General features: G+C 36.4%; 1 pseudogene; it reads left to right on the top strand.

Moving 5' to 3' along the window:
- Positions 1-429: 429 nt before the first annotated feature.
- Positions 430-23,739, top strand: part of LOC122748825 — a 32,631-nt pseudogene continuing 9,321 nt past the window's right edge.

Below are 23,739 nucleotides of genomic sequence, written 5' to 3'. Positions count from 1 at the left end.
TAGCATGATTGTTTTATTTCCTTTTTTCAAATCCACGCCTCTTAAACTGACTTCAAAATCAATTCCCAAAGAGGAGCCCCAGAAATGTAGTGAGTACTGGCAACAACTTAAAAGAAAAAAAGTACAGGCCTCCCTCAAATATGAGTTCTAAAAGAGCATTATAGTGTCTGAAATTTGGCCATTGTGGTATTTGGTTTTTTCTTTGTTTTGGAAGAAGGTGGTAAGGAATCAATCCTACAGCCTTATAGTCATACTTCCAATAGCCAGATGAGACAAGGTGAAGAGCAGTTTTCCCATGGCTCACCTGTAGGAAGCTTGGGAAATCTGAGTTGCAGCGTGAATAGCACATGAATGATGACAGCAGAAGACAAGAAGGCTACTGCTTTGATAAATGCCCCAAGGGCCTGCAAAATGGCAGTTCTTGGAGGCATGTGCCAAATCATGTTTGGCTTTGGCCCTGTAACTTGTGATTCTGTCAAGGACTCATCACGTCAATTGGTGGGAAAATGGATTACTGTCATTCTTCAAGGCCCAGCACATCATTCCCCATTGATTGGCATGCCAAATCCTTCACAAAGTAATGAGTCAGGGACGATTCAAATCATCATCGAACTGTCAGCTTGATTGCATAGCCCTCTATCAATGGGATTAAACTGGTGTGGCATCCAAAATGTAATGAAAGGCATTACTTGACTTGAAAAGTTGACAGAAAGACAGGGATGCAGGACCTGGGAGACCTAGACCCACAGGAAACAAACAAAAAAATAGCAGGGGAAATTTAGAGAAATTGGGTGATTGTTGACACAAATACATTTATTTTTGCACCAGGTGCTGTGGCAAATAGGAATCATAAGGGACACTCTAAGTGAACATGTAACCCAATGCTCTCATTTTATAAATGAGAAAACTAAGACCTAGAAAAGTGAAAGGATGTACACAAGTATATAGTTAGTAGGAGAGCCAGGGATAAAACCTAGGGCTCCTGAGTTTCAAACTAGTACTTCCACTACATAACACAGCAGTTCTTATGCAATTTAAGTTGTCATTACCTTAATATAGATACAGATAGTGGAAATGGAATCTGTTTCTTAGTTTTCAGTGAATAGATTGTTTTTCCATTTTATATATGCTTAGAATTTTATTTTCAAAATGTACCATTCTTTTCCTACTCATAGATCGTTCAACTCTAACACTATTACACTGCAAACTGGGGATATTCTCTGAAATGTTTTCTATTGGTGCATAGTGTTATTTTAATCCATACATACTTTAGGATCCCCACCGCCCCTACCCTGATCCAACAACATGTAATTTAAATTTCACTGATCATTACTGAATTTGTTTCTGTTTGTTTCTATCATAAGCATGCTTATGAAAATATTTTGGTATATATAGAATTTTGCTTTCTTTCTGGACTCATCATCCAAGTCCTTTGCACTGGCAAATGGTTCAAAATCAGAAACAGATAAAGTTTTGTCAATGGAGAGGACATTAAAGATGATGACCATATATTATATGTCATAATAGATATAAAATAGCCCACTTATAATATACACCACCAAGACTGAGAAAGGAGGAGAGATAATCAAGTAGCTGATTGCTATGAAGTAACATAACATCTTTGTTTACAAATTTTATAAATATTATGAACAAAATGAGGATTATAATTTTTGTATTTTCTAATAGGGCTTTCAGGGAAAAGTACTTTGTAAGACTTCAAAGTGTCATATAAATGCAGATTATGTAATACTCCCACAACTGTATTAGTACAATAGTGGAGTAGAATAAACATTAACCTTTGGAGCTCAAGGTAAAAAAAAATGTTTGTCTTATAATTGGTCTCTTATTTATTTTCATTTTTGTTTATTTTGTTTTCTTTTTTGTGTTTATATGACCTTCATTTCCAAATCTATCCCTCACTGCTCTCCTACTCAGAGAAACATTTCTTGTATCAAAGTATCAAAAAGAAAACAAGGGGAAAATAATTTCAGAAAAGCTAACCAAAAAACCCCAAAATAATATTCAATATTCCATGCACATAGAACCTCCCCTCCTGCCACCACCACTACCTCTCCAAAGAAGAGGAGACACATTTTCTTATCTCTTCTCCATAACCAAGTTTAACATGATTGATCTCTTTTAGAAGAAGAGTTGGTAGGGAGGAACAATCCTGCCAACTTCTTAGATTTGAGTTTCTTGAGGGATTGTTCTGATTTGTACTCTGTATACTGTTTGATGATTGGAAGACTCTGCTTTTATTTAATCAAGACTAGATCCTGAGCTTTGAACTGCAAAGGACTTACTTTAAATGTAACTCAACTGTGGGGGCAGCTAGGTGGTGCAGTGAATAGAGAACCGATCCTGCATTCAGGAGGACCTGAGTTCAAATCCTACCTCAGACACATGACACTTACTAACTATGTGACCCTGGGTAAGTCACTTAACCCTCGTTGCCCTGCCCCCCCAAAAAAGTATCTCAAATGTAATAAGATTCTGAAGAAGTACTTTCTTAAGAATACAGCTTAATGATAACAACAACAACAACAACAACAATAATAATAATAACAATACCCAAAGGATTTTTGGTCACTCTCTCCACCAATGTGTACTAAGGTCATTATGTTGCTTAGTATATAGGTATCATGGATTCACATGGCCTGGAAAAATTATCACCTGGTGACTAAATTTCTAGGGCGAATCTCTAGACATTTAACTAGGTAAATCCTTAGATTGATTTTCTCTCTCTCTCTCTCTCTCTCTCTCTCTCTCTCTCTCTCTCTCTCTCTCTCTCTCTTTCTGTCTCTCTGTCTCTGTCTCTCTATTTCTGTCTGTCTATCTGTCTGTCTGTCTCTCTCACACAAACACACACCCCACATGACTCCATCACTAGGTCTATATTTTTAACCTTTCCAACTTAGTAGAACCTACCAGGGTTAGTGATCCATTGACACAAAGTCACCTCCATGCCATCAAAAGAAAATGGGACTTTTTGTATGAATTTATGACTAAATTTTATTTTATTTTCTGTAGAAGAAGTCCTAAAAATCCCAAATCTTCTCAACCTCTTAGCACATGTCAGAACTTGCACTCCTCTGATGTAGATTTTGAATAAGCATAATCTTCTCAAAATTCATTACAAAATCCATATACTTTAGAGAACTAGTGCAAAGATATCCTTGGTTGAAGAACAGGAAAGTCTCAAACATGCTAATAGTTTATCAAATGATTCTTCTTATGTTGCCTGAGAAGATACCCTTGGATCTTGGAGTTCCTCCCACTACTTACCCAGAATATCTTCTTTCCTCTTTTCTACTTCTCTTAATTATACCCACTTACAAGCTGAAGTTAATGTTACCTCTTCTTTGCTGTACTCATTGATGTGACAAAATCAGCACCTTCTTATGGATTGTACTAGTCTCTCATAGCTGTCTATTTTACTTAATGTTATTGCTTTATTTATTGTTTCATGTGTGTTTTCTTAGGTTCTCCAATTAGTTTATAAACGTCATTTGAGCAGGTACTTTTGCCATCTATTTTTCAGCCCATAAATGCCACATGTATTTTTGAATACATAACATATATCCATAAGGAGCAAGACAATGGAATTCAGAGCTCAAAGCTTCTTAGAGATCACGGAGTCCACACTTTTCCTTTTAGATATAAAGAATTTAAAGCACACAGTTTAAATGACTTACTCGGTTGCATAGGTGGAATTTTCGTCTTTTGACTCCAAGTATTTTTATACTACATCTCCTATTTAATGTTACAGAGTATAATTTTGGTTATAGTCAGGTTTTAAAGCCTGTATTTTGAAAGAAATGTCTAAAGGTAGCAAGAATGTTATAGTGAGCATGTTTTATTAGCCATACTAAATATCCCAGTACCAAGAACATGAGAGAGGGAATGCCTGCCACCTTTACAGTCACAGTTGAAATGGATTAGCTTGTTTGCACCAGTACAACCATTTCGGAAAGCCTTTTCAAATTATATAAAGTAGCTAAAATGTCCATTCTCTTTAACCAAGAGATTCCATTACCGGTAATACCCCAAAGGAAACATCAATAAAAAAGTTCCTATCTTTATAACAGCACTTTTCATGATAGTAAAACACCAGAAACAAAGTGAATGTCCATAGCTTAGGGAATGGCTAAACAAATTCTGATACATGTATGTAATGGAGTATTATTATGCTGTGAGGAATGATGATATGATGAACACAGAGAAGCATGGAAAGATCTTTAGGAACTGATGCAGAGTGAAGTAAGCAGTCAAGAAAACAATACACAGTAATTACAACTACAAAACAGAAAGAACAACAAAAATAAATGAAAAATGGATTAGCAAAAATTAGAACAATCACAGTTTGAAAAAATATGAGAGGACATTCATACTTCATCTCTTGGGAGAGAGTGGGGTCTACAAATGTACATTCTGCAGATTTCTAGAGTTTTTCAATACATTGATGAGTTGTGTTTATTTTACCTATTCTTTACTTGTTTTGGTCTTTAAAAATACTATTTGCTATATGGTATGGATATCTGATATGGACAAAGTGGAAGACTAGTGGGGAAGCTATGGTAATATAATTAAAAATCTATATCAATAAAAAGCATTTTAAAATAAGAGGGGTGGTAGCATACCTCAGATCCCCAGAGCACAGTTTATATAAAAACTTCACAAAATAGAATTTCAGCTGTTGTTAATTTTCAAATAAGTTCCTTAGCATTTTGATTTTTTTGGAGCATTGTCAGTTTTTTTTTTTAAGCTACCCAAGAGATGCACATGCTAGCACACATATAATCTCAGCTACTAAGAATGCTGAAGCTGATGAATTGTTTGAATTTTGGTGATCTAAGCCAGGGCTTCTTATCCTTTTTCCACTCATGACCCCCTTTTGCTCAATAAATTTTTACACAAACCTGGGTATATAGATATATAAAATAGGTATACATAAACTTTTACTGCTGCCAAATTTTTCACAACTCCCACATTCAGTTATGTGACCCCATATGGGGTCACAACTCACAGTTTAAAAAGCTTTGATCTAAGCTATAGTGAGGTTAGAGCTGATAAGGTTATTACCAATAATTCCATCACCAATATGGTGAACCCCTGGGAGCTGAGGGTCACAAAGCTGCTTTAGGAAGCATAAGCTAGTGCAGGTTCAAAACAGAGCAAGTCAAAGATTTCTTCTTGATCAGCACTGAGATCAGTGCCTTCAGTGGCAATTCCACTTCCAGCCTAGATGAGATAGGGAAAAAGTCTCAAAAAACAAAAAAAAAACCCCAAAAACAAAAAATAAAGAACAAGAAAACCTATCCAAGGACAGGAGTACATGGGTAAATGCTTGGCTATTTCCATTATTATAATGTAAGCTCCTTGAGGGCAAGAATTATTCAATTTGCTTGCTTTTCAAATTCTCTATGTTTAGCATGATATTCAGAACTTTATAAGCACTTGATAAGTAATTTTTCACTCATTCCCTCAAGTGAATGTTTAGTCCTAGGTAAGATTCTTCTCATTTCTCTAATCTTCTGGGGAAAATAGTAATGGTGTAGGGGAGATATTTCAGGGCCTTGTCTTCCATAAAGTATGGAGTGCTAGAAAAAGACTGAAATTAGTTTGTCCACTTATTTGTAGATTTAAAACATACACACACACACACACACACACACACACACACACACACACACAGGACAATTAAAGGTGAGGTAACAGTGGTAACTGACATTTCCTTGAGGGACAGTCAAGTACTAGAGAAAGTAGCCCATGTGGTTTAGTTCAACCCTCTGGAACCATGAGAAATTTAAGAAGCATCCAAAACCACTGATATGTAACTGTTCAAATTGTTTTGGCTGATGAAAGTCAGTCAACCCCCAAGCAGGATTGCCCAGATAGCACATTAAATGGGCAGTTGAAATGAATAAGAGTATATAAATTGCTGTTATCTTGAAACTACACAATTAGGAATCTAGATGATAGCATAAAGGTCAGAGATGCATCTGTGTTTTACAACCCAAATAGACTAGGTCAACAGCAAATGTAACTAAAGCAACAGGGAGACGATTGTAAGCAGACCACTGTGAAGAAAAACCCACTCTCTGAAATGGCAACTAATGTCAAAAGATCTAAGATTTCAGAACATTTAAGACTCCAAGGAAAGTAGATAGGGGATCCCTGTGGATTTAGGATGGCAATGTGTTCCTTGATGATGAAGAAAGATAGGGGAATGAGAAGTCACAAGTGTGGCTACAAATGATGAGCATTGTCATTTGTTTCAGCTCCTTGGATGAGCAGGTTTTATCTCTCTAACAAAATGAAACTTCGACCCTGGAATATGTTTAGTATATAAAGTATTTTGAAGCAGTTGCAGTCATAAGAATAATGAGTCACCAGACAATTCTATAGCCTAGCAACCAACAAGTGTATGGAGAGAGATGTGAGCCGATATAGCGAAGACAATGGGAACAGAAAACCAGTATGCTCAAAAAGGACATAGAAAGTCTCAGCTAATGCAAAAATAACAACTCATCAAGCAAAATAAACAACAAAATTGTACAAATAATTGATCTTCTTATGATCTCAGTGTAAATAAAGTGAGAGAAATGATGCATGCAAGAATTAAGTTTATTGGCTAAGAAGTACAAAGAAGGAAAACACAAAAATATGTCATACATAATGAAGAGGAATTTAATTAAGATGTCTACTAGTGAAATCTGGCAAAACTAGGAAAGTGAAACCCCCAAATGAATAGGAATGAGGGGCAATTGATGGGCAAGCAGAACCTAGAAGGCTAAACACTGATGTTGCTGAGAAGGAAAAAATTTGAGTGAGGTTCCTCCATGGCTACCTACTGGAATAGTCTAACCTGGAAAAAAAAGCAAAATGGCCACCAAATGAGGGGGGAAGAAAAGCCACACAGCCTGGCTCCAGGATGTATTTCTGAAACTATTATGAGACTTTTATGAAAGTATGTTGTATATGCCAAGAGTGAAATTTGCTCAATTTCACAATATCTTGAAATAGCTTCCGTTTTGCAAAAGAAAACAATATTTGGAATTCAGTATAGTACAGGCTGATAACATGCTCACCCATCATCTATAAACTAATGAGCCATTTTGGCAGAGAAAATTTACTTACTTTGTGAGGGGAATAATATCATGCCTGAAGAACAGAAAAGTGGTTGGAAATGATCACAGTGATGTAAAGACCAAATCATTATAGACTCCATCACTGTTAATCAGATGATCAAAGACAGAAAGAAATGCATGTGTTATATGAGTGCCCCTTTATAAAGAGAGGAGTCATTCTAGCTAATCTGTTTACCTGAGCATATTTATTCAGTCAATGGGAAAACAAGGGTTCCAGGGGCTACCCACAGCATCTTTTCTCCTAGAACTGGATCTGTAGCTTTGCTGTATATAAACAGAGCCTGTTCACTAGTAGGAAGAACCTCTGAATCAGAACTCATCCTTTCTCTTGGCTGTGTTCTATACAGAGCATTGTTTTTACATTACAGTACCTCTAAACTTAACTTTACACCTTTCAAGTAATTTTTCACAAAGATTGTGATAATGAGGAATCCTCTTTGAGAATTGGCTCTGCCTCTATCCCAAACACCGGATCTAAAGTCAGAGGACCTTGGTTCAAGGAGCACCTATGAGATTTCTTACTTACTAACTTTGTGACTTTGGACAAATCACTTATCCCTTCTTCTTTCCCTCTATTTTTCAGTCCATTGGTTCTAATTGACAGTATAATAAGGAAAAGGAAATTTTAATGGGCCACTAAGGTGGGAATAAGGCTGCAGGGAATATGTACTATGCTTCTTGGCATCTATCACAAAAAGGCTTCAGCTCTGTTCTCCCTATTCAGAACAGTCCAGGAAAGATCACTTGTTTGCTTTGGGACTTCTGTACCACAACCAGTTTATAGTCACCACTGGAGCATCTTGGGAGAAGTTGCACATTATATTTGCTGGGTTTAAGAAGAATTGTGTGAGGAGCCAAGTGAAACTTCTCGTAATGACTGGGTAACAGATGAGCTTCTGGGAACTCTGAGCAGAGTCATGCACTCTCCTGATTGTCACTTCTTTGACACTGATGAAGCTGATATGTGTATACATGATGAGCTATGAATGTGCTCTGGTACATCTGTACTTTGTCAGGAAGGAGTGGGGTAGAGGAACTTACACAAAGAAACAAACAAAAAAAGCATGATGTGAGTCAATAAGAGTACTAAGGCACATCTATGCCAGCTGTGATGATAATCTGGTACTCTCAGTACTCTGACAATGGTGCTGCTTCAAGTAGCTGGTTTCTAGCTGCCTCTAACACTCATTCTCCAAGGCCATGTCCTTGCCATTCCCAAACCTCACCACAGTGTCCTTCTGATTCTTGCTCTCTTATATGTTATCTTCTCCTTTTGGAATGTAAGTTCCTTGAGGACAAGACTGCCTTGCTTGATTAAATGTTTATCCTTGGGGGACAGCTAGGTGGTGCAGTGGATAGAGCACCGGCCCTGGAGTCAGGAAGACCTGAATTCAAATCCAGTCTCAGACACTTGACACTAGCTGTGTGACCCTGGGAAAGTCATTTAACTCCAATTGCCTCACTAAAAAAAAAAAGAAAGAAAGAAAGAAAGAAAGAGAAAAAAAAAGAAAAAATGTGTATCTTTGGTGCTTAGCTCATTGCTTCAAATGGTGTAAGTGTGCCCCCCCCCCAACTTATTCATGGCAATCCCTACTTGCAAAGACCTGAGATGGTGACAATAGATACAGAGCCAATCCCAAAGAGGATTACTCATTATAACAATCTTTGTGAACAATTACTTGAAAGATATAAAGTTAGGTTTTTAGAGGCACTATGATGAAAAAACGAACATAGTTAACTGACTCATATGAGAACAGAATGCAAACAGGGTGTAGTCAATTAATAATGTCATGGATAATGTGAGGAGTATCCAGAGTGCTATGTGATTGTAATCTCCAAACCTCAAAGAGGAAACTAGAAAAGTATGAAATCTAATCAGGTACAGAAAACAGATGACCTAAATGCCTGCTTAGCTGCTGGTGCATTTGCCTAGAGCATGGGTGAACAAACTATAATCTGAAGGGTCAAATCCATGTAGCCTATTTTCATATCGGTTACAATAAGAAAGGTTTTTATATTTTATATTTTAATTATTTATATTTATATTTAATTGTGTTTAATAATATTAAAATATTGTGCTTAATAATATTAAAACCCTTCTTAAGTCTGCAGGCTATACAAAGACAGATGGCAGGTCATATTTAGCCCTAGGACCATGGTTTGCTGACCCTTTGGCCTGACACTATCTCAAAGTTGTGAGGGGATAGGATTCCTCAATAGAGTAGGGAGGTTGGACTACCTGACCTCTAAGTTTCTGTCTATTAGAAGCTATGACTGCCTGACTATGAATGACTTTTTCATGGCATATCTCTTTCCTGGATCAAGGTCAGTAACAAGTTAATTCCAGAACCTAGAAACCTTGGCAGAACTGCCAATATAAAAACCTGGTTTTCCCTAAATTCACTGAATAGGAAGGATGGAGTGGAACCTTGGACATTTGCTCCAACTGCTTATGGTTCCCCTATACTCTTAATACTACACTAAGGATTACAGGCAGCTGAGCTGCAACACCATCAAGGCTGCCCCCGCTGTGACTGGCTGTGAAGTTTTCAATGGCTCCTGGCTGTGGGTAGCCCCAGATAAAAGCAGGAAGAAGAAAATAAAGTTGGTTATCCGAACTGCTAAGGTTTTGAACCTGGTCCACTCTGTTGCTGATTCTTTAGAAGTGATTTTCTGAAGAGGTTCTGAATATTTTTTTTAATCATGGACCCCTTTGGCAGTCTGATAAAGGATATATGCCTTTTCAGAATGATGTTTTACAATGCATAAAATCAAATGCATAGGATTACACATTAAAGTAATTATATTGAAATATAGTTATAAATATAGAAATATATGTATGTGTATGCGTGCATTTCACAGACCCCAGTCAGAGAGTCCCTGTGATGGAAAAATTGAGAAATAGTGAGAAAGGCTAGACATTTGTGACAAAGCATGGCCATTCCAGGGTTGTGTTATTCCTGGGCAATTTTCCCTATATACTTCCTTGGGAAATAAAATGGCATAATGAGTCAGGAGCTAGACCTGGGGTCAAAAGAATTTCCTTCACATTCCTTCTCTGACATTTACTAGCCATGTGACCACAGATAAGTCACAACTTCTTATTTTCCTCAGAATTAAAGCAGAAATTAAAATAGCTATAGTAATTAACTCACAAGGTTATTGTAAGCCTTAAATGAGATAATATATTAATGCAAATTTGCAAACTTCAAAATACCATTCAAATGTCAGTTACTTTAATTTTTCCTTAGGGAATTTTTGTGTACTAGGCTCTGCTATAAACAGCCTGAAGTCTTGGATATAGCAAATATGGAAGAGTTTGACAGCATTGAATCTGTTTCATGCAAGCTACTACTATGGCACCTCCTGATCTATTTTCAGTTCTCTCGAGCATTACTGTGTCGAATGCCACTGAGACAGAAAATACTACTTTTAAAAGTCAGGATAAAAGTGTATCAAACAGTTCTAGTACTATTATACATTCTTAATCTAAAGTATAAAATGTTGGCATTTGATATAGAAAAATATTAGTTTATCTCCTTGTAGATAATTACTGTTCTTCCTTCCATTTGATTTTACAATGTCTAAACTCTGATCAGGGCCTATTCTTCTAGATAGGCAAAATGTGCATTTACAAGTAGTACAAACTACTGGAAGATGAGCTAAAGTCACTAAAACCTGGGTAGGGTGTCTCACTTGGAATGTGGCAAAATGATATGGGAGATGTGGAGGGGTATATTAAATCAAGGGTAAAATTTGGAACACTACTCTTGTTTGGGTAAAGTTGAGATGGGCAGTATAGCAGGTTTGTTGTTTGTCCTTCATTCTCAAAGAGAACTGTGACATTGGAGTGGTCATGAATTGCAGTGAATTGGTGTTAAGTTATGGAGGGACATGCAAGGTCACCAACCTCACTCTCTCCTCCAGAGTCATGTGGATCCAGTGGCAAGAAATACATCAAGATGACTGGAGATAGCCCTGGATGTTTAAGGAAACTGGGGTTGTGATTTGCCCAGAGTCACACAGCCAGTGATTATCTGAGGTAAAATTTGAACTCAGGACCTCCTAACTTCAAGGTTAGTGTTTTTTCCACTGTGACATCTTGCTCCACCATTGCAGGGTAGGAGGAAGTACCAGGCCTAGTCTTGACTAGACTGTAAGATCCTCTTTAAATTGTAAACTCCTTGAGGGTAGCAACTGTGTTTTGTCTCTTTTTATATCCTTAGTGTTTAACACAGTGCCTTATGCATATTTGGCACTTACTTAATAAATGATTATTGATTCATAGACAGTTGATTTGGACAAATCATTGGATTAAACTCAACTATAGTTATGATGTTCCTTCTTTCAGGTTAAAGAAACAATGGAAAGAAAAAAAGAGCAAGGAAATGTGAGTATTTAGTCTTGGCTCAGAAATTCTGAGTTAAAATAAATCTTAGAGATCATTTAGTCCAATCTTCCACATATTGCAGAGAAAAATCCTTTAATAATTAGCTAATTGTGTAAAAATTGACATTTTTCTCAACCTCTCTTGTTGAGCAGTTTGAGCTAGCCTAGTGGATAAAGCATGGGTCATGGAGTCAGGAAGAGAAAAGTCAAAATCTTGCCTCAGGCACATAGTAGTTATGTGACCCCCACCCCCCTGTCAAGACACTTAATCTATATGTCTCAATTTCCTCAGCTGTAAAATGATGATAATAGTAGCAGGATTGTGAAGATCAAGTGAGATATTTGCCAAATGCTTAGCATAGTGCCTGGCACATAGTAGGTACTTAAATACTTCCTCCCTTACTTCTTCTGTGTGCTTCAATCTTAATATCTGTACGTTGGAACATGCTTCAGGAAATGTACTATAGTCTATCAATTAGTAAATTAGCCAGGAAGCTATTCATGGAGAAGCTATCATATGCTAGGAAAAGACAATATAACAATTCCTTCTGACAAGAAACATATATTCTAAAATTAAAAAAAAAAGAAACACATATTCTATCTAGGTAGATAAGACAGACATATATAAACTTATACAAAATTCATTCAAAATAAATGAGGTAACTTTGGGGGTAAAGCACAAATAACTGGTGGATCATGAAAAAAAACATTAGATAGAAGGTGATGTTTGATCTGAGACTTCAATGAAATTAAGAAGTGGAGGTAAGAAGAAGTGAAATTTACCCATTGAGACAGATGGTGCAAAGGCATGGTGATGAAAAAGAGCTATGTGATTCAAGATATAATTATCATCATATCAGTCAAGATGTATTGATTAAATATCTTTTGTTTCAGTGGATAAAACAAGTCATCACTATATGGAGAGTCTTCTTGTGATGATTCTTTCCTAATTTATTCAGGATGGGCATCAGACAGCATGATCAGACTCACATTCAAAGCCTTTCCAACTTGGTAGGGCTTTTTACAACTTATGTAGTAAAATGGTTAAAGCTCTTGTCCTAGAGTTAGGAAGATCTGAGTACAAATCTGGCTTCAGACTCTTACTAGCTGCATGATCCTAAACAAGCCACTTAATCTCTGTCAGTCATATTTTCCTCAACTATAAAAATGGGAGAATAATAATAGCACTCAACTCCCAGGGTTCTTGTGAGGATCAGATGAGATATTTTTAAAGAACTCAGGGCAGTAGTTGGCACATGGTAGGTGATTAATAAGTTATTTTTTCTTCCTTCTTTTTTTCTTCATCCCTCCCATCCTCTCTCTCTTCCTTTTTTCCTACCTTCCTTCCTTCCTTCCTTCCTTCCTTCCTTCCTTCCTTCCTTTCTTCCTTCCTTCCTTCCTTCCTTCCCTCCTTCCTTCCTTCCTTCCTTATTTCCTTGTATTCTGCTGACACAATCTTTGACAATTCAAAGCCACATTCACATTACAATGAGTCATCAAAGGATGACTTTACTGGGGTTAAGAATAGAGAAATGAGGGGCAGCTAGGTGGTACAGTGGATAGAGCACCGGCCCTGGAGTCAGGAGTACCTGAGTTCAAATCCGGCCTCAGACACTTAACACTTACTAGTTGTGTGACCCTGGGCAAGTCACTTAACCCCAATTGCCTCACTTAAAAAAAAAAAAAAAGAATAGGGAGATGGACTGTACAGCACCTTTTCTGCAACCTATAGTCTTAGAAAGCTATCTAAAGCAGTGAAAGATTAAGTGACTTACCTAGGATCAAAAGCCAATATGTTACAGGACTAGTATTAGAACCCATGTCTTCCAGTCTTGAATGCCAGATTTTTATAGTCTATACCATCATGCATCTGAAATACTTGAGATTCATATAATAATAATAATAATAATAATAACATTCATGTTAATTAATCAATCATTTATTTATTTACCCAAACCCTGCTTGAATTTATATTCACTCTGAACTAGTTGTTAAGGGAAAAAATAATTATTTTCATTGCAAGAGGATTTTGAGTGGGGATATTCAAGAGACCCCTTTGGAACTTGATTCTTATGCAGAAACACAGAACCAGCCATTATCCTCTCTATCCAGAGGTGATGTTTATAACATAGAGAGAAGAATAAAGTACAGAACACTGGAGAAAAATTGTGAAATAGGTACAGTATGTTGTCAAACTTTCTGCATACCCTTTCTGTTTTCCTTTGAACGTCTTTTTATCTGCTTTCCTCTTGTGAAAATCTGCTCTAAGTATAAGGCATTATATTTGTTATTTACATGATAGGGTGACTCAGATCAAGTCACTGTATTAATTATATTCCCTGGATATATGAAATTTACCTTCTTTCTCCAAATATGGAATTAAAAATTTATTTCTCTCATATGGGTGGTCCTCAATGAATCTCAATATATTCTACATGGACAGCTACCATCTATGTTTATCTTTAAGGTCAGATCAGTTGACCAGTGTATGTTTTGTCCACTGAGCCCCCTTCATCTGTGGATAAGTGAATGAATTTCCTGATTTTCTATAATTCAGAAACAAGGTAGAAAACAAACAAACAAAAAAAGATGAGTGCTCATCTCAATTCCCAGTACCTACCTATGGATCAAGTTACATTGTGTGAAGTACCCACATTAAGCAAAAAGTGTGATGTTGGTAATATTTGGTACTAGCCTTGCAATATTGCTTGTCCTTTTAAGTCTGTCTCTATTTCCTTGCCACTATCTACTCAGTGTTTTAGGCTTCTCAGTGCCTTTCCCCAAAGTCCCCAAGCTAAGCCCATCATCCTTTTTCAGTGCCCCATGCTCTAGAATAAGCAGTGGCATCAAATTGAAATAGAAAAAGAGAGCCCTTAATCCATACCTAAAGATTCCTGCTGGCTGCATATTGACTTAGTTTTATGATAAATGTTATCTCTGTCTTATTATAGTTTTACTTATTTTGTAAACTATTTCCTAATTACATTTTAAATTGGTTCAGCAGGCCCTTGGGAGTGTCCAAGGGCATGTAGCCACTGTGTTTGACACCTCTTCTCTGAAGCTTTCTGAGGCCCCTTTTTTCTATCCATACTTGGAACTCTGACCCAATCCCTAAAATCCTTTTAAGTAAATACAATGGACCCAAGCAATGTTTTTGATTTAAGATGTTGCTGCCTGATTTTTTAGGACCCAAAATCAAATACAAAAAAGGAAACATGGATAAAATATGGAAACATAAATGTCAAAGCTATGTTATAGGAGGTAACTCATTTAACCTCTCAATGACCCTTAGACCTTAAGTTATAGATTGATTGTAGATATTCTTTAAGGGAGGGATTTTTCACCTAGGAAATTCCTCCAACCAATGCAATATTGGATCTGAATTTCAGTCCCATTCATCCTGCCCCTCTTAAAAATAAAATATGCACTGAATGAGATAATTTGAATGTAAATTAATATCCTTACAATTCAGGTTCATTGTAAGTAATACAATTTGTAATATTTAAAGTTTCAATAAAGAGAAATGAATCTCACATGTAATGCATTGCAGTTTATAAAACACTTCACTCACTGCAAACCCAGGAGGTAAGTGATGCAAATATCACCAGATTTTTACATATAAAAAATGAGGCTAGAGAGGGAAATTTGCTTACCCATCATCACTTTTGGTTAGTAGGAGAATCAGGACCTGATTTTTTTCCTAAGGACAATTCTCACTCACAAATTAAATCTTTACAAAGTGCTTCAGTGTTTGAATTACTAAAGGTATATCCAACATGGGCCTTTAGTATACCATGGTAGAGGCAGTAAGAGAGGTTTTTGTGGAGGAATCACCTTTCTGCCCCTCCTAGAAAAGACACCTTGTAGGAAGCCATTTACTCTAAATATTTAAACTCAACTCTGATTAACAACAAAAACTGCAATACTCTCTTCCTGCTTCTTTTGCTCATTGATGTAGACATTTTACTCATTCACAGTTCTCCCCATCCCTTTCCCCCCTTCCTTGCTGAAAAACATCTTGCTGCATTTTTCTCAACTAAGGGATTCATGTGTTGACAGTTTTGTCAACTTAGACCTAAGCACGACAGCCATGTCCGAATCATAATAAATTTTGTTTACTGTAGTTAGGCATTGGTTGGCTTGGATTTTAGTTAAAACAGCTGAAGATTTATCCTTCTGTCAGAGCCACTGGAAAATTGAGAGTCCGGTGCAAGTTGTAAGCTTTCTGCTTAATCTTCTGGAAACTTTTCCAATTTTCCTTTAATAACTCCAGGAGGCTAGTAGTGTACCACTTACAGATGGAGGACAGTCCCTCCCTCCCTTCCTCCCTGCTTCTCTGCTCCCCACCCCCCTTTGGTTAGCTGACAGGCTCTACAAGAAAATGAAAATGCGGGAATATACATTAGCCACTAACTTATACACAAGACTGTTAAAGTCAGCGTCGAGTGCAATTTATCACAAATAACTGATTGCTGGATCTAGAAAGTCATCAGTTATATTTTACTTGATTACTTTCTCATGAGAGTAATGCATTACTGAATGTGGGGAGATGACTTGTGCATGGGAATTTGGTAGTGACACCGCAATGGCCAATCACTCACTGGAAGGAGGGAGAACAAAGGGATTGCATGGAGGAAGCAGAAACTGTCAGCTTTTCACTACCACCTTTCGATTTGATCATTAGATGATGCCTAAGATTGTTTGCTCTGCACAGCTGTGGGGTTTTTAAGTGAAATTTATGATGGGTATGGAACCTTAATAACTTCCTTACACATGGACTCTGGATGCTGTGTTGCATGTTGATAATTTGAATTTGTCTTCAAATCCCAGTCCAATCCAATACTATAGGATGGTGGAGCTGTGAACATATAAACAAATGAATGAATGTATATCTATATATCTATATCTACATATGTGTGTGTATGTGTGTATATACACATACATGTGTATATATACACCAACATATATACGTGTGTATATATATTCTGGCATTTTGTGGAAGGTTAAATATAAGTAGGCTGTGCACAGTGCCTTCCCTAATGTCTTTTAATCTCTCATTGTGGCATTGGAGTGCCGCCGGATCCTTAATGGCGATGAAAGGAGAATGTGAGTTCTGGAATCTTCCACAAACACTAGGAAGTCTCAGTGAATGGACCTAGTGTCAATCTGAGTATCTGTCATCTGCGAATCAATCATTTAATTTCAGAAGGGGCTATTGGATGTGGGAAATTCAGTTTTCAAACACTATTTACTTAGGTGTAAAGAGCTTAAGATGGGTATTTATGGGAGTGCCAACACTGAGAAAATCATGTGAATGAAGCACTGAAATGGGTACATTTAGGGCAAATTGATTTAAATGAAACAAGTCCATTTCATCCCTTCATGTCTTAAAATCTCACTATAGCTTGCAAAACATTTAAATGAGTTTAAAAACATGAATCAAGGGAGAAAGAGTTTGAGAATTTGCATTTATCATTGAGATTCTTTTCATTTCATTTCGAAGCATTTGTTTAGCATTCTCTGTATCCCAAATAGTAAGAATGTAGCTGAATGCTTTTAAGACTCCATTCTTTACTAGAAACCACCAAAGCACTGGTGTGGGACAAAGCTTTATGGTAAACCTTGGATCCTACCCTGAACTCTGTTGCCTTGCTTCTGCATCCAGCCAGGTGTTTTCTTACCTGTGATTCATTACTCTTCAGGTCCTTTGATTGCTGACTCTTGGTAATATCCTGGTGTTTGTTTTTGCATTCCCCAAAGATAGTAAGTGATATTTCACCTTTTTATCCTAACACTGTCCTGCTTTGACTCTGAAAATTGAATTAGCCTTTATAAATTGGAGCACCTTAGTTAATAAAGTCATGGGTCTGAGAGCAGAGAAGCACAAGGACAGTGCAACATCATAAACCAGTACAGTAAAACAATGTCAGCTGAAAATTTTAGTAAATTAAATGGTCTAGTGAATTGACGTCATGGGAAGGGCTCTATATTTGAATAAAAGACCTGGGTTTGTATACCAGCTTTAACACTGCACCCATGATCTTTGATAGAATGATAGGAAAGAATGAATAGCTATGTGAACAAGTCTTTCAGAGGGCATACACCTGCTCATGACTACAAATTAAGATCCCAAACCTAGTCTAAGAAACATAGGGATGGATTTCTTGCGCCCAATGGGCATATTCTTTCCCTTAAGAGATTGTTAGAAGCTAAGGATCTTATAGCCCCATCACTGTTGTTATTTGTCCTTCCAGCACTTGCTCACTTGCACTCTTGCGCTCTCTTTTCTTTCTCTCTCTCTCCCTCTCTCTCTCTCTCTCTCTCTCTCTCTCTCTCTCTCTCTCTCTCTCTCTCTCTCTCCCTAAAATAAGACTCATGCCTTATCCTCATAAGTGGTATTAGCAGGGATGTTTACGCCTTATAAAGCAAAAAATTCCCAATTATGGAACAAAGTATTCATTACTGAATGGCAATAATTATACATATATATATATATATATATGGTCTTCTAATAATGATACTTTTTAACCATGCACAAAATGTCATATCTCCCAAGCTCCAAACAGTCATTTACACCCACCACATTGATTCTAATCCTTCTACTTGGACACAAGAATTTCTAGGAATTTTCCTGGAGTCTCCTTTCTACCTCAATGAGGATTTTGCTTTGTCATTAATCATGTCTTCCCTTATAAGATATAAGATGTTTCTAGTTTATCCTTTAATGTTCGTCAGTTGAAGCTCTTTTCCTCTGCCTACTACAGTAGAGTTCTCGACTTGTCCTGATTTGTGTGGACTCAGGAAGTTGAGCCTTCATCTTCCATACTGTGTCTCTTCATCTAGCTATTAGCTAACTCATCCTCTGTTTTCTGGAGGCTTGGACTGAGATATTTCTCCATTACCCAGAACCCCCTGGTGATCTATCATTGCTTTTTAGTTACCATTGCCTGATGGGGTCTCTATCAACAGCATCCACATAATTTCTTGAGGTTAGGAGGAGGAGGATAGAAGATTTTCTCTCTAGGCAATTGGCTCTAAGTCTCTAGGTGTGGAATTTCTCTACAAGCTCCTTCTTTCATCTCTCCTAAAGTGGCTTACTTTTTTTTAAGGGCCAAGTCCAAGAGTATACCTAAAATTTGTTATTAGTCATAACTTATCCTCATATGTAGTATTAATGGGGATGTTTACACCTTATAAAGGGAAACATTCCCAATTACAGAACAAAGAATTTGTTAGTGAATGTCAATAATTACCCAGGAGAATGCTTGGTAATGACCCCCTATTCCACTGGTATCAAATTCCAATAGAAATAATGATAACTAAATTGTACATACGGATATCTGTAGGCTAGACATTGAATTAGGAAACCACATATTAATCTTGTCTATGTTTTATCATATTTTATTTATTTTGTTAAATATTTCCTAATATTTTAATCTGCTTCAGGTTAAACTCAGGAGTGTTGTAGACCACTTTTGATACTTCTGCCCTATATGTTTCCTTCTCTCTTCCTTATTGACATTACCATTTTTTGCATTAATTTGATCACTTTTAAAACACATTCCTTTAATTGTCATATCTACTGCTTGGTTTTTATGGTCATATTTCTCCCAAACACAGCAATGAGGTTAAACCCTGATGCTTCCTAATAAGACAAGAAACCAAATGTCAACTAGGAGCAACTACTTATCCCTCAGGAGCTCTAGTAAAAAGATGCTTCCTCTTTCTAGGCTTCTCTCTTAATTTCTTGAAGCCTCCTGTCAAATGAAAGGATTAAAGGATATGTTCTCTAAGTTCCCATTTTACTTTAAACATTATGATTTATGAGAAGGTTCTGGTTCTCTCCAGAATATGAAGAAAACTTAAAAATTCCTTGTGTGGTATGCAACTAAAAATTGATGATGAAAATATGGAATATGCATGTAAAATATCCTTTGTCCTACTTCTTATAATACAATTAAAACAGCTAAACCCCATGTGGGGCAAAATGTCACTTGTCACGACATCAAAGGCCACCCATTTTCTGAAATCAATTAACAGACAAGTTTGAAGAAAAGAATGTAATTCAATCGAGTACAATTAAAAACTCAATAAAATTTAGTACAATTGAAACTCAGTCTACTACAATAAAACAAAATAAAATCTCTTAAGCACCTACTTGTGTAAAGCACACACCTATTGTGTCCAAAGTGATAGGTTCTGGCAAAACAAAGGTGAAAATTTTTACCATCTTCACTTAGAATGAAGAGGTAAATACTGTGTACACCTGTAATGAGTACCAAATAAAGTGCATGAGAGCTCTAATGGAGAAGGATGAGAAATATGAGAGTGGAGGGATCATTTCTCTCCCTATTACTTTTTTTAAATAAAATTAATTTCTTTTTCTTGTGGGGCAATGAGGGTTAAGCAACTTGTTCAGAGTCACATAGCTAGTAAGTCTTATGTGTCTAAGGTCGGATTTGAACTCAGGTCCTCCTGAATCTAGGGTCGGTGCTTTATCCACTGTACCACCTAGCTGCCCCTTCTCCCTATTACTTCTACGAACAAATACATCCTCTTCTGTTGGCTACAATCTACATTCTCAGTCTTAGTATGCATCACTGCCCTTCACAAACTCTAGGGTATAACCAGACCTACCTTCTTGTTGTTCATTAAACATGTCATCCCATCTCCCTTCATCGTGTTTTACCTCAGGCTATCTCTCATGTACGTCATGCAATCCCTCCTCACTGTTATATCCTGGAATCCTTGGTTCCCTTCAAAGCTCAGCTCAAACACCCCTTTGAACATGAGTCCTTTTTTGGTCTCCCCAGTTGCTAGTGGCTCTCAATAAAAATTACTCTGTATTTATTTCAGATGTGTTAAGTCAAACTGTTAGCAAATGCATACATGTTGTCTCCCCTTTTCCCCCATAGATTATAAGCTCCTTAAGGATAGGAGGTATACAATTTTCATCACTATATTCCTAACACTTAGTAGCTCAATGTTTAAAACATAATAAGGGCTTAACAAATGCTTATTGATTGACTGATTGATATCTATGGGAAACCACAGAAGGAATTATAGAACATAATACTACAAAGGAACAATATAGCATGATAGGATAACTTAAATGCCTTTAAAAATGAATTTTTGTTAATATTGTTGTTTTTTTAAAAATCACAACTATAGTCATTATAATCTTCATCATTGTTATGCTCTTGTGATTATTGCTTGGTGTCGGATCAGTGCTCTGATAGCAGCATAGCAAAGGTATGGCAGAGGATTTTCAAATTAAGGCGGGCGGGGGGGGGGAAGTTGTATCAACATTAATACCTAATCAGTCAGTAAGTATCATGGATAAAATAATAACCTCAAACCTTTCATCTTCCAACCTGGGTGTCTATAACAATAAATTGTTTGATGCTGTAGGACGGAGCACAAATGTCACGCATTGCCTTTTCCACCCTTACTGAGCTTTAGTCTTCAGCAAGATCTGACAAATATTGGCATTATGTGTCACTAAGAAGTAAAAGATCATGCTCTGACCTTCAAGAATCCTCACAATATGTACATTATGTTGATGTGCCCTTTGTTTTGTCTATCTTGGTTTGCTTTGGCGGCCTCAGCTATTTCAGAGCGAGCGAGGTTGTTTTACCAAGTTTCCAATGGCATCGTTTTAGCCAGGGATATAACTGAAGGCTCAAACAACTTCTTGGAGCAATTTATTTATTCCACTTGGACACAGCTGGGAGTCAAGATATAAGGGAAAAGGAGTAAGCTGTGGATACCTCAAAGGCTCATTTTAAAGTTCTATTTGCCAAATTATGTTCAATTTTTATGCTATTTCTTTATTTTAATCCTTTTTCCAAAGTCCAATTCTGATGCCTCCTCTATGAAGCCATCCTGGATATATAGGAATGCTCTCTCCTTCCTTAAATTCTGCATAATAATTTGCCCAGAGCTTGACTTTGACTTATCACATTCTGTCATTAATCATAAAAATTAATGTATATACCACATTTTACCATGTTAAAGTTCTTGAGAAGCAGCTTGGTTGAATGGAGACAAAATGGACTCAAATCAGTGAGTCCTTTAAATTCTGCCCTCAGCATTTGATAGCTATGTGATCACTCCTTGAAATTCAGTTATTTCACCTGTAAAATGGAGATGATAGTATGTACTTTGAACTTTTAATTATTAAATGAGATAAATATTAGGTATATTATAAATACTCAAACACTGTGTCAGCTATTATTATTACTATCTAATTTTCATATTTTTTCTATTGGATTCAAATAGTCCTGGAATAGCCTATTATGCTATTATTCTTTTACAGTTAATTTTCCAAAGACTTTTACAAAAGTAGATAAAATAATGGTTTCTTTACAAGTAAATAAAACTATCAAGGTAAATAGTGGGCACCATGACAGCATCCTTGGCACAATTCCAGTACCAGAGTGGACAATATAGATGATATGCATCTTTTCCAATTCGGACATGATGTTGATCCTCTTTCACAGATCACTATATATTTTGAAGCCTTTAGTTCCATATAGCTTGGGGAATAAGAGTAGTTGGGTTTGATGATATACTCTAAAAGCATAGATACTATTCTTAATTAAACATTTAATTTATGAATTGATGTTATATATGAGTAATTATTGGCAAAAGCTTGTTTTTGATGATTGTCTGATTTTACTTATGCCGTTGGAGCTCTCCAAGATATTTTTGGATATTTATACCATGAGGACTTATTTTCTCTTAGTCCATGAAAGAAAGAAAGATTACAGTGTGTAATTCTAGGTAACAGGTCTTGACGTTATTAAGAATTTGGTAGTTGCTAAATTTGTATAGCCTGAAAAATGTTTATTGGGGAATTTCTACTTATTTCTTTGCATAATCTACATATATCACCAAGTGCAGGTTTTTTCAGGAAAATCCTTTTTAAGATGGTGATTATCTGGTCATGATTTTCCACAAAATCCACAAGATTCAATGACTTATTTGATACTTCATCAACATGTTATTAACTATGTTTATGTAGACATCACCACTAGTGGTCCTTCTGAATATATTTTTAGATCTTAGTCATTTCACAGACTCCATCATGACTCACTCCTAATGTAAACCACTGTGTTAAGTTACATTAGAAAAACTGAAGGACAAATACCTAGTATTAACTTTTATTATCGTATGGAGAATTAATACCTACTCTTTTCAAATATATTTGGTTAGGTTTTTGACTTGTTTATCATACATTCTAAAATGTCTTTCAATATTCTCTCTTCTTTGTGGTGAAGAAGCACTCATTGTTCTTTAAGTGCCTTAGAGTGATTGACCTTGTTTTTCATTAAGCTATTATAACATAACACATTAATTTTATTTTTGTTAGGATATATTGAAAAATTAAATGGTGGCATTGATGGTGGTTGTTAGCATCATTGTTATTTCATTGTTATTAACCTTTTCAATGGAATTTGGGGGAAAATGGTGCTGGGTCAAATTGCTAGCAAGTACAACAAACAACTAAACAGATGAATGGAATAAGACAAATGAATAAGTAGTAAGTGCACACTATGTTTTAGGCACTGTACTAGACATTGGGAATACAAAGAAAGACCAAAGATAGTTTCTGTCTTCAAGGAGTTCACAATCTAATAGGAGAAACAATATATGAACAACTATTTAAAAGCAAGATATATACAAGATAGATTGAAAATAACAATAGCAGGGGCAGGAGGTGTTGCAGTGGATAAAGCACTTGCCCTGAATTCAGGAGGACTTGACTTCAAATCTGGCCTCAGACACTTGACACTTACTAGCTGTGTAACCCTGGGCAAGTCACTTAACCCTCATTGCCCCACCAAAAAAAAATAAATAAACGTAAAGACCTCAGTAATGTTTGAGATAGCTAGGTGGTGCAGTGGATAGAGCACTGACCCTGGAGTCAGGAGGACCTGAGTTCAAATCCAGCCTTGGATACTTAACACTTACTAGCTCTGTAACCTTAGGCAAGTCACTTAACCCCAATTGCCTCACCAAAAAATAAAAAAAAATAAAAAGCAGTTAACAAATATTATCTCATTTATCTACACAACAACACTGGGAAGTCAGTATTATTTTTATTATCATTTTATAGGAGAAGAACCTGAAGTAGACAGAATTTAAATGACTTGTCCAGAGATACACAGCTAATATATGAGCTGGGATTTGAATT

The sequence above is a fragment of the Dromiciops gliroides genome, chromosome 1 (genome assembly GCF_019393635.1).
Source record: "Dromiciops gliroides isolate mDroGli1 chromosome 1, mDroGli1.pri, whole genome shotgun sequence".
NCBI lineage: Eukaryota > Metazoa > Chordata > Mammalia > Microbiotheria > Microbiotheriidae > Dromiciops > Dromiciops gliroides.
Note: the sequence above shows the minus strand (reverse complement) of the source record. Positions and strands in the feature narration are given on the sequence as shown.